An 11319-nucleotide genomic window follows, 5' to 3' on the forward strand; every position below is an offset into this window, starting at 1 on the left:
TGCCCAGTGGGTGCCTGCCTCTCTCTCTCTCTCTCTCTTGCGGCGAGCTGGCAGCTGAACCCAAGCCTATTTAGTAAACAGTGCAGAAAATCTGAATTGTTGCAAATGTCAAAAGGGACCTTTTTAATCGAGGCGGCTAAAAATAGAGGAATTAACTTCATGCCGAGCAGAGAAAGGCTCAGAAGCCCAGTGGATGAATGCAGCACTCAGGAGATGGTGGAGTCTGAGCCAAAAGATTTGTTTCGGCTCTCTTTAAAAAAAAGTTTTAAAAAAAAGCACTCTCCAAATTTATTTATTTACCATTTCACCCCAGTGTCTAATTGCTGCACAGGCCATGTGCTAAAATAGCAACCATTACCCTAAAAATGGTCATCAGTTTCAATAGGTCTATAAACTCAGCCTGTCTGCAAAATTCCAAAGAAAGCGTTCAGGCGCCTCTTTATTGGGGACTGTCACTTGAACTTGTCCATATGCTCATCTTGCCCCCAACGAAATAAACTCACAGCCACATAAAGAGCAGGAAATTAGAACTGATAAATCTCAGGCTTCTAAAAGTTATATAAGTGCGGTGGCCTAGCGTAGCTAGCAATCCAGAGGCCCAGTCAAATGATCCGGTAGAACGAATCCCAGTGGTCTCAGAATTTGAATTCAATCCCTTGCAATGGGCTGCAGCGGTTGAAGAAGGCAGCTCACCACCATCTTCTCAAGGGTAAGTAGGGATGGGTAATAAACACTGGCCTAGCCATTGACACCTGTATCCCATGAATTAATTATAAAAAAGGTAACAAGAGACCACAAAACTTTTGGTTGTTGTAAAAACGCAACTGATTCACTCATGCTGTCCTTTGGAATGGGCAACCTGCTGTCCTTACCTAGTCTGGCCGAAATGTCGCTCCATCGGTGCTGGACACCACAGAGAATGGGCATCACCAGCTTCTCAGGGCAACTAGGATGCATGGCCTTGCCAGTGATGTCACTCCCCAAGAATGAAAACGTTTGAGATTATTATTGCAACGCATGTCTTGAAATCTAAGAAATATTTTTATATTTAATTTTTATTCATTTATGGGATGTGTGCGTCGCTGGTTAGGCCAGCATTTATTGCCCCCATCCCAATTGCCCTTCAGAAGGTGGAGGTGAGCTGCCTTCTTGAACCGCTGCCGTCTCTATCTCTGTGACTCGAATAATACCCTGCTCATTGTTTTAGCATCACTTCCCAATCCTTATAAACTACCATGGGAAGAATTGGGCCATTATGAGGGCTCCATCAAGTTTCCTCAAACTCATTTGACATCTTCTCTTTCATTGTTATTGGGTTAAAATCCTGGAACTCCCTATTTGACACAATCATTGGAGTACCACCGAGTACCACCAGCACAGGAATAGCAGCAGTTCATGGAGAAGACGCACCACCACCTTTTGAGGCAACAAGAAATAGGCAATAACAGCAGATGGACCAGTGCCTTATCCAAAGAGCTAATAAAAGATGGGCAGCATTTCGAATCAGTTGACCATTGTGATTGGAACTTATATAATTTCTCCCATCTCCCCTTCTTATACTCAATGGATTCAAATACCACGCATTAAAATTTTCCAAGGATTCCAAATCTATTTGTTGCCACCTAGAAGGACAAGGGCAGGAGGCGCATGGGAACACACCACCTGTAAGTTCCCCTCCAAGTCATTCACCATCCTGATTTTGGTATTGTATCGCTCGCTGCTCCTTCAATGTTGCTCGGTCAAATCTGGAATTCCCTTCCTACCAGCACTGTCGTTGTACCTACACCACATGGACTGAATTGGTTCAGGAAGGCCGGTTCACCACCGCCTGCTCAAGTGCACTTAGGGGTGGGCAATAAATGTTGACGTTGCCAATAACACTTGCATCCCACTAAAGAATTTTTTTTAAATTACAATGACAGTGAGCCATGTTCAGATCCTAAAGTGTGACTCATGTCTAAGATAGCCCAGGTTAAGCCCAGTTACCACAAGCACTATCCCTCAAACAGACACACTTGGTGCTCACCAAGCCACAGCATGGCAGGCTGAATTGATATCATGGAAACATGCCCGCAGAAATCCTCTGCACCATCTTAGCAAACAGACACTCAATTGTTAGAATGAAAAAAGATCATCTTAATGGCAAAGATTAAAATCGCAATACTTAAAATAAAGTATAAGCCTTGTTATCAAAAATAAAAAGAATACCAACCTTTTTTTGCGGAAAGGAAATACATGATCAAACATTAGGTTGACAGAAGGCTGTCAGCCTGATCATTAAAAACTCAGAGAGGGCTGGATTGGACACGGTTTCTATATTTTGATCAGCAAAGAATGGCAGCAATCCTAATTTGCAAAGCCCTGGGCTTATCCGAATCAACACAATCACTGGTCCAGAAAGCTGTTAACTGCTGGTTTAAGATGGTTGAGCCAGAAAGATGTTATTCTTTCTCAACATGCGTGATCTCAGCGCAGATGCCTCTGTTTGCCCCCAACTCCTTCCTCACCCTAAATCCTAGTTGTATGCTTTGATCTATCATTTTTAAATGTTGGGCTGCCCTCAAAATTGAAGCGGAGCACTTCTTTGGAAAACTGTAATGCCTGCCTCAGCTAGTGACCAGCATTTTCCACTCTGTTTGCCAGGCCATGATCTTCTGCCCATTAAAACAGTGGGCAGAAAAACCACAGGCTGGCGAACGCAGAAGCGGAAAACCCTGACTAGTTTGCTTTCAAAATCCCAATTAATCATTCAAGGTTCTTTGAAGGACATACGCTGATTCCATGCCAAACATATGGACAGGGTTGTATTTTCCAGTTTTTAAACAGGTGGCGCAGTTAAAACTATTAGATTGCTCAAGAGCTTCATGGCACACCTTCAGTGGGATTTCAGAATCTTATGATATTGAATAAGCTTGATCAGTTAATTGCATTGGTATTTCTTAGCTTACGTACATTACTCCATCTATAAATCAATCTGATCAAGTCTGTAGAACTGGAATTGGGCGTTGTTATTTTCTAACTTCGCAGGTGATATTGTGGATGTGCCAAGTTTTCTCAGTAAGTGATATCAGAAGATTAGAGGTTAACTGTTCACCTTTGCTGTACTAACCAGTGGATAACAATGACATGGGTTTCTATTCATCAGGTATTTATTGCTGTCTAGCCATGAATGAAAATTAAAGTTCTTGGAAAAAAACTCAAACAATATGGGCCTCACGGTCGCATGGTGGTTAGCATCAATGCTTCACAGCTCCAGGGTCCCAGGTTCGATTCCCGGCTGGGTCACTGTCTGTGTGGTGTCTGCACGTCCTCCCCGTGTGTGCGTGGGTTTCCTCCGGGTGCTCCGGTTTCCTCCCACAGTCCAAAGATGTGCGGGTTAGGTGGATTGGCCATGCTAAATTGCCCGTAGTGTAAGGTTAATGGGGGGATTGTTGGGTTACGTGGGTTTAAGTAGGGTGATCATTGCTCAGCACAACATCGAGGGCCGAAGGGCCTGTTCTGTGCTGTACTGTTCTATGTTCTAATAATTGGTGTTTACTGTAAAGCGCATGACAGCTAAAATGTCGACATCTGAATGTCACCTCCGCCCATCAAAGCGACAAAGGTGTGAAGACCTTGGCTTAGCGGAAGTACAGTAGTTGTCAAACACCACTACATGTGAATATTTTACTGTAACCTTCACAATCCCAACTTTAGAATGACGTATACGTTTATTAAAATATTGAATTTTGCACTACATTCTGAGCATGCACCAATATTCATCATTGTTGGTTCCCACACAGACATCGGTGCTAGAGACTCAATACTTCTGCTCTCGAGCTCCTCAATTTTCTCCCTTATCCGTGTGACCAACTAGTTGGTTCTTGGGTTAGCCCCCACCAAAGCTCTCGGAAAATGCTAACACAGCACTAAAGTAGAATGATTCATATAGCAATTTCAGCACAGGAAGCTGCATAAAACAGCCTACAGTATAGGATGTATTCTCTTGTGTGGTTGTTATTATGATTCCCTCAGAGTCCAATAACTTTAAACAAGAGATTTAAATTCCAGTGAGCAGGTTTTAAGACTTTTACTATAACACACAAACTAAAACCAAAGTTCACTAAACATTACCTAAGTGGGCAATTAATTTATAAATGTTTTTTTATTGAGTTTTCATATTTTATATATAACAAATTACAAATTATTAGAGAGAGAGAGAAAAAAAAAGGAAAACACAAAATTTTTTTACATGAATATTTACAGGTAAGTGGGCAATTAATGCCCTGAACTACAAAAAGATAACTCTTCTTAATGGATTAACATGACTGATAACACCACGCCGCAAATATGGGGCGGAAGTTTCCAAAAAAAGGGCAAAGTATTCTGAAACACAGTCAGGTTTTCTGGCCAGATCTTCTGACACTCCGTCAGAAAAAAAAATGGTTTTTTTGCACTGTCACTCTGGAGGGGCGGGGCCTGATAGTCCGTTTACACAGCGATTAGAGTGCCAACCTTAGCCAGTGCACTGACCAATGAAACACTGGAGCTCCCTCCCAAAGCCACCCCCCCCCCCCCCCCCCCCATGGCCTTGAGGCTGCAGGGGCACCCGATTGAGGTGTATAAAATTATGAGGGGCATAGATAGAATGGATAGGAAGATACTTTTCCTCTTAGTGGAGGGGGTCAATAACTAGGAGGCAGAGGTTTAAGGTAAAAGGCAGGAGATTTAGAGAAGATGTGAGGTAAAATCTTTTCACTCAGGGGGTTGTTGGAATCCGAAACCCACTGCCTGAAAGGGTGGTAAAGGCAGGAACCCCCACAATGTTTAAGATGTTTAAGGGGCTGGTTTAGCTCACTCGGCTAAATCGCTGGCTTTTAAAGCAGACCAAGCAGGCCAGCAGCACAGTTCGATTCCCGTACTAGCCTCCCCGGACAGGCGCCGGAATGTGGCGACTAGGGGCTTTTCACAGTAACTTCATTGAAGCCTACTCGTGACAATAAGCGATTTTCATTTTCATTTTTTCATTTTCATGTATTTCGATGAGCACTTGAAATCCCATAGCATACAAGGCTATGGGCCAAGTGCTGGAAAATGGGATTAGAATAGTCAGGGGCTTGATGGCTGGTGTGGATGCAATGGCCGAAGAGGCCTCCATCTGTGCTGTAAAACTCTACAACTCTATGACTCCTCCCTCGCTTTGGGATGCACACTCCCCCTCTCCTCCCACCTGTGTGTGTTCTCGGGTGCTCATCGTTCCCTCTCTCCCGCCACACATAAGGGGAAGCCCGCCTCCCCCAATGAAGAAGGCTAACACCCCCAGCACTGTCCCATGGCACCTCATAGCCCACCTCAGTACTGCCCCCAGCAGTGCCAGGTGCAAAGGGGGAATACCCATCCTCAGCCTGCAACCCTGGGTCCTCCAGGCACCTCCACACCCCTGGTGTGGTCATCATGACTGCTTTTTGTTTTCGAAAACCAGTAGTGATTCATGTCAGCGTGATGTCACGTCGCCGGCGGGGGGGGGGGGGGGGGGGGGGGGGGGGGGCGGGGGGGGGGGACTTTACACGTGGCTGGAGGGGATGGTGTGAAGTCATTTAATGAGATTTAAATCACTGGATATTTACGGAAATCAGGTTCATGCCCAATCATCTGAAGATCTCAAACCAAAATCCTGTTATGGTCTTCTTGTGAGATTTAACAGCCAGAATGGGATTTGCGCACGAGGTGAATGGACCTGAAAAACCGCACCCATCGACTTTGCAACATGCTTCCAAGGAATTTCAGTCTTTTCGAGAAATAGTCCACAGCCACTTCCAGCTTCCAATGGAATGGCAACCCTCAGTTCACCAAAGGTCCTGTGACCGTCAAAGATCCTCTCCCTCAGTCAAAAGAACAAAGAAAGTTACAGCACAGAAACAGGCCCTGCGGCCCTCCCAGCCTGCACTGACCATGCTGCCCGTCTGAACTAAAGATCCCTACCCTTCCGGGGACCATATCCTTCTATTCCCATCCAATTCATGTATTTTACAAGACAGCCCTTGAAAACCATTATCGTATCTGCTTCCACTACCTACCCCGGCAGCGAGTTCCAGGCTCCCACCACCCTCTGTGAAAAAGAATTGCCTCGTACATCTCCTCTAAACCTTGCCTCTCGCACCTTAAACCTATGCTCCCTAGTAATTGACCCTTCTACCCTGGGAAAAAGCTCCTGACTATCCACTCTGTCCATTCCCCTTATAATCTTGTCGACTTCTATCATATTGCCCCTCAACCTCCGTAACTATAACATTATATTCTGCAGTCTCTCCCTTACTTCCCTATGTACGGTATGCATTGTTTGTACAGCATGCAAGAAACAATACTTTTCACTGTATACTAATACATGTGACAATAATAAATCGAATCAAATCAAAGTCATTCAAGTGAGAACAAACCAAGTTTCTCCAACCTCTCCTCGTAGCTAATGCCCTCCATACCAGGCAACATCCTAGTAAGTCTTTTCTGTACCCTCTCCAAAACCTCCATATCCTTCTGGTAGTGTGGTGACTAGAATTGAACACTATATTCCAAGTGCACCCTAATTAAGGATCTATAAAGCTGCAACATGACTTGCCAATTTTTAAACTCAATGCCCCGGCCGATGAAGGCAAGTATGCTGTATGCCTTCTTGACTACCTTCTCCACCTGCGTTGTCACTTTCAGTGACCTGTGTACCTGTGCCTATCTCCTCAGAATTCCTGAACCAACTTTCAGCAGTCGGCCCCACTCTGGCGATTCCTTCTCCTCGCCTCTTCCAGAGTCTTTGGATTGTCATGGGATGCATCGCTTTGACCCGAAACTGTCTCCCCTCCCACATTCTGCCCGATAGATAGCAGAGGACCCAAAGCTTTCCTCCTGCCAACGAGACCAGCGACAGCCTATTGTCTCTGGAAGATCTCTCTTGCTGTCCAAAACCTCTGAGATAGTCTGTCCACAGTCAGCCCAGCTACTCCTGCCTTCCTTTTCCAGAAGTGAACATTTTGCACCTGTTGTTCTCAGCAGGTCGCACCCTGGACCCCCAGTCTCCATGGTAACCAAGGCTTGTTGTCAGGCAGAGCAGGCCGCCACATGATTGATTGTCTGCAATACTCCATGTTGCCTTAAATTAAACGACAGTCCAAAATAAAATCATCTTATAAAACTTCACATTCGTATAATATTGTGACTGATGACGTGGACATAAACATGGAACTTTTACACAAATTTAAATACACCCATATACATGACATCAGCCAAAGAGATTTAAAAAAAATCTGGCCTGCTATTACACATCTTTCTGGAAGAAACTGAAATATTTTTTCTGAACAAAGGGAAGATTTCTAATGTGTGCTTCTGTGGGTGAGGGCAAAGGTGAAAAACTATCTCTCAGAAATCCAAAAATTGGGTCCAGCACTTCTGCTGTAAAATTCCAGCCTTTGCTGTAATGTTCTTCAGCAAAAGTTACAAGCTCTGCAGCAGTTCGAAGTCTTCACAGCGGTGCCATAAAATGCAATTGCTGGACCAAAACACTCAACATTTTGGTTGACAACGGTACATACTTGTATATGAACCATAAATGTTAGAGTGGGTTTTATAGAACAGCTTTGTAGCTGAAAAGTCACCTGCAAATGGCACCTTCCTGCCCAGGAGAGTCACCGAAGCAAAAGAAACGTTACAAGCTGCAAATATCTTCAAAACAAAAAAACGCAGTTTGTCACACAGCTTAAAATACTGAAACAAATACAAGGTCCAAACTCCCCTTTAAATTAAGAGAAGCATTTCTAATAATTATACAACATGTAAGCATAGAAATTGCCACACAAGCATTTTTTTATTTTTTTTTGCAGATGTACAACAAGCTGAAGCTAAGAAAATAATCCGTAAAGGAACCGGAAAAAGGAACAACCACGAGTGGTCAGAAATTGGAATAAAATTTGGCTGAGGATTAAGGCAAAACAGGCGAGGCAAATTCAGTAACTTGCTTTGCATTTCACCCAATTACTGATTTGCTGTTGTCTGTTCTATGCTACACCCTGAAGCAGTGTTTTTCAAATTTTTTTCCGGGACCCACTTTTACCAACTTTTGGGACCTGTGCCAGCCGACCTTCGCGACCCCACATTGGCCGGCCTTCATAGCATACCATTTTCACTTAACTTTAATGAGATAGGTGAACCTGCTTGGTCCTCACGATCTGACTCTAATCACATACACAGGAGGAAAGAGTAAGGTGCATATCAGGTGCAGAGATCAGCTGGTTCCTTTGTGCTATCTTCATCTTTGTGAGGACATATAATCCAACCTCGCACATGAAGAGCAAAAACAACAAAACGCTTATTTTACTCAGCATAGACTACTCCTCAGAGACGCTAACCAAGAATGCTGACAGCCTCATAGACTTGCGGCATGTTTTTAATGTGCTGATTTCGCAAACTTAGAGCATGGAAGTACAGGCGCGTGATGTCCATGAACATGGCGGGCATGTGACTTGCTCTCTACCATCACTTCTGGCAGAAAGACTCCATCATTCATATTTAAAGGCTGTTCGCGGCCGACATTCCTAACTTAAAAGCCGGTCACGGCCCTTGGCCGCTTCTCCCGCGATCGGGAACGCCGTGACCAATCACTCCCCGACCCTCCCAACGCCTTCACGTGACCCAACCGCGGGTCGCGACCTGCTGTTTGAAAAACCCTGCCCTAAAATGTATCTCCCCGCCCATGTCCATGGACAGAAAGTGACAGGATTTAGTTCGGATGAACACCCAAAACATTAATCCATCTTTCACTGAGATCCTGTGAATTTTTGTTTCAGAAAGTAACACTTTGACAATAGGCACTTGCAACAGTTAGTTTATACGAACACATAGACAAACATAATAATCCCTTTGGGCTCCCAGAACTCAAACTATTGCTTAAACTACCTCTGAAATGACCTCAGCGCTTTTCTTTTAATGATGATGAATCTGACAATGCAAAAACTCAGGCTAACATAGCTGCAGGCAATGTATACCAACAGAAAGAGATGTTGCTCCGTGGACTTTTGAATTATTTTCTGTAATAAAAACAAACTTCACTGAGCTTAAAGCTTGCCCAAACCTTGCTCTGTGACCACTTTATTCTCCATGTTTATTAGTATACTCTGAGGGACAGTCAGTAATCTTTTTGCTTGACACTGCCAAACACTCACTCTTCATTGCCAAGTCAAACCTTAATTCCTCCAGGCATTCGGAAAATAGCCAGAAATGCTCATTATTTTTCTTTGACTTACTGAACTGGAGAACATTGACCCCCCCCGCCCCCCCCCCCCCCCCCCCCCCCCCCCCCCCCCCCCCACCTCCCGAAAAAAAAACTGGCAACGTTTTGTTTCCAAGTGCAGCCATTAGTCGGAATGAGATTTCTTTTCAGTGGTACTAAGGGTGGAGGGGGGGGGGTTATTTCTGTCAGACAAACTTCACAAAATTAACCGCCACCAACACACAAAACTTTTCCATTGGAAAGGCTCTGCGGTTGATGGGAAAAACAAGCCACTCAATCAGAATTTGGCGCAAAAATCTGCCAATCAGCTCCATAATTCCTGACAGTAAACCACTTGAGCCATGCAAATTATACATCGCCTTTCTGCGCCTTACAGAAAAATTGGCACCGGGCGGCAGGCACATGTGGAAACCTGAATTCTCCACGCTATATTTATGTGGGCTCATTGGATAGTTCGAAAAGATTGTAAAGTGTGCTCTTAGCACACATGAACCCAACCCACCCACCCACCATTAAGAGTTGCTGACGTGGTTGGAAAATCACCACAAAAAAAAGTCAATGCGTTTTCCAGAGCAGTTCAAATACCTGAGGGCGTCCATAAGTAAACCCTGAAACAAAAAAAGCTGCTTTTAATCAACAGCATAAAAATGGCGCGGCTCGCCAACACAGAAGGTTTCGCAAAAGAGACGATCCCAGCATGGGCAGAATAGAAATCACAGTGGCCATGCCAGTGGTTTGGGGATTATTACATTGTTCTGACACAGCTTCATCCTGTTACTCCAGAATTCTGCTATGACCATGTGTATTGCACTAATACACACTCATTGCCTTGTGAGTCCAAACAAGTCCTCTTGGTTTTTAATCAATTGCTTATCAAGTGTTTTTTTTCTATCCAGACTATTTAGTTGGTCAGTTTAAGGGGCAGGTCTGTTGGCGGGTTAATTTGCTGGGCAGAGCCTGATGTATGAGGAATGTGTGGAGCAGCAGAGCACGTGATACACGTGCAGCCGCCAATGGTTGGTGGTGGTGGTGGCAGCAGGCTGGGTGGATGGCGATGGGCTGATGGAGGATAAAAACAGCCCAAGGCAAAGGGAGCCTGACAATAAAGTTACCCTGACTACTGCCTTGAGGGATGGGATGGGATTGATGGGAGAGGATAGGGATGGCATAGAAGGGATTGGTTTGGTCTGGCACAACAGGGATAGCATGGATGGGATGGGGATGGGAGGAATGTTGACATGGGAGGGGTAGATGAAATGATGGAATTGTTTAACTGTAGCAAAATACCAGAGATAATTATTTGAGGAGCCTATTGTTCTAAAGCTACTATGCTTCGCGTTAAAATTGAAGAGTCAGCAGATCTGATGGAAATTTCTTTAAAAACGCTGTCAGGTAAATTAAAGGATTATATCACTGTGAATCTGAGCATAGCAAGTGCAGGATGGGAAGGACATGGGAGGGATGGAAAGAATTGGGATGGATATAGCATGAAAGGGATAGGATGGTATGGGAGGGGCAGAATGGGAAGGATGGAATGACATGGGTTGAAGAAGGCGGAGGCAGAATATGGCCTCGGAAGGAGTGGCATCGGAGGGGTCGATGCCGCGATGGAATTAGTTAAGTGTGACAAAATAGACAAATTGCTTGATACAGCTTAATATTTGAAAGTCATTCTTAGCGCTAAAACGAAGAATCCATAGTTTTGAATGAAAATCTTTACAAAAGCGGTGCGGTGAATTGTAAGAATATATCAGCGTTGATTCTAAAGATGGAGAAGATAATTGTTTTGTTTATTCTTTCTTGGTATGTGGGCGTCACTGGCTAGGCTAACATTTGTTGCCCATCCCTAATTGCCCTTGAAAACATTGCAATCCATCTGGTGTAGTCACACCCACGGTGTGCTGTGAAGGTGATTCCAAGAACAGTGAAGGAACGGGATAGTTCCAAGTCAGGATAGTGTATGGCTTGGAGGAGAAGCAGCAGATGGTGGCGTTCCCTCTTGTCTGCTGTCCTTCTCCTTCAAGGTGGCAAAGGTTGTGAATTTGCAACGTTCTGTCGAAGGAACC

Source organism: Scyliorhinus canicula, chromosome 8 (assembly GCF_902713615.1).
Source record: "Scyliorhinus canicula chromosome 8, sScyCan1.1, whole genome shotgun sequence".
NCBI classification, from domain to species: domain Eukaryota; kingdom Metazoa; phylum Chordata; class Chondrichthyes; order Carcharhiniformes; family Scyliorhinidae; genus Scyliorhinus; species Scyliorhinus canicula.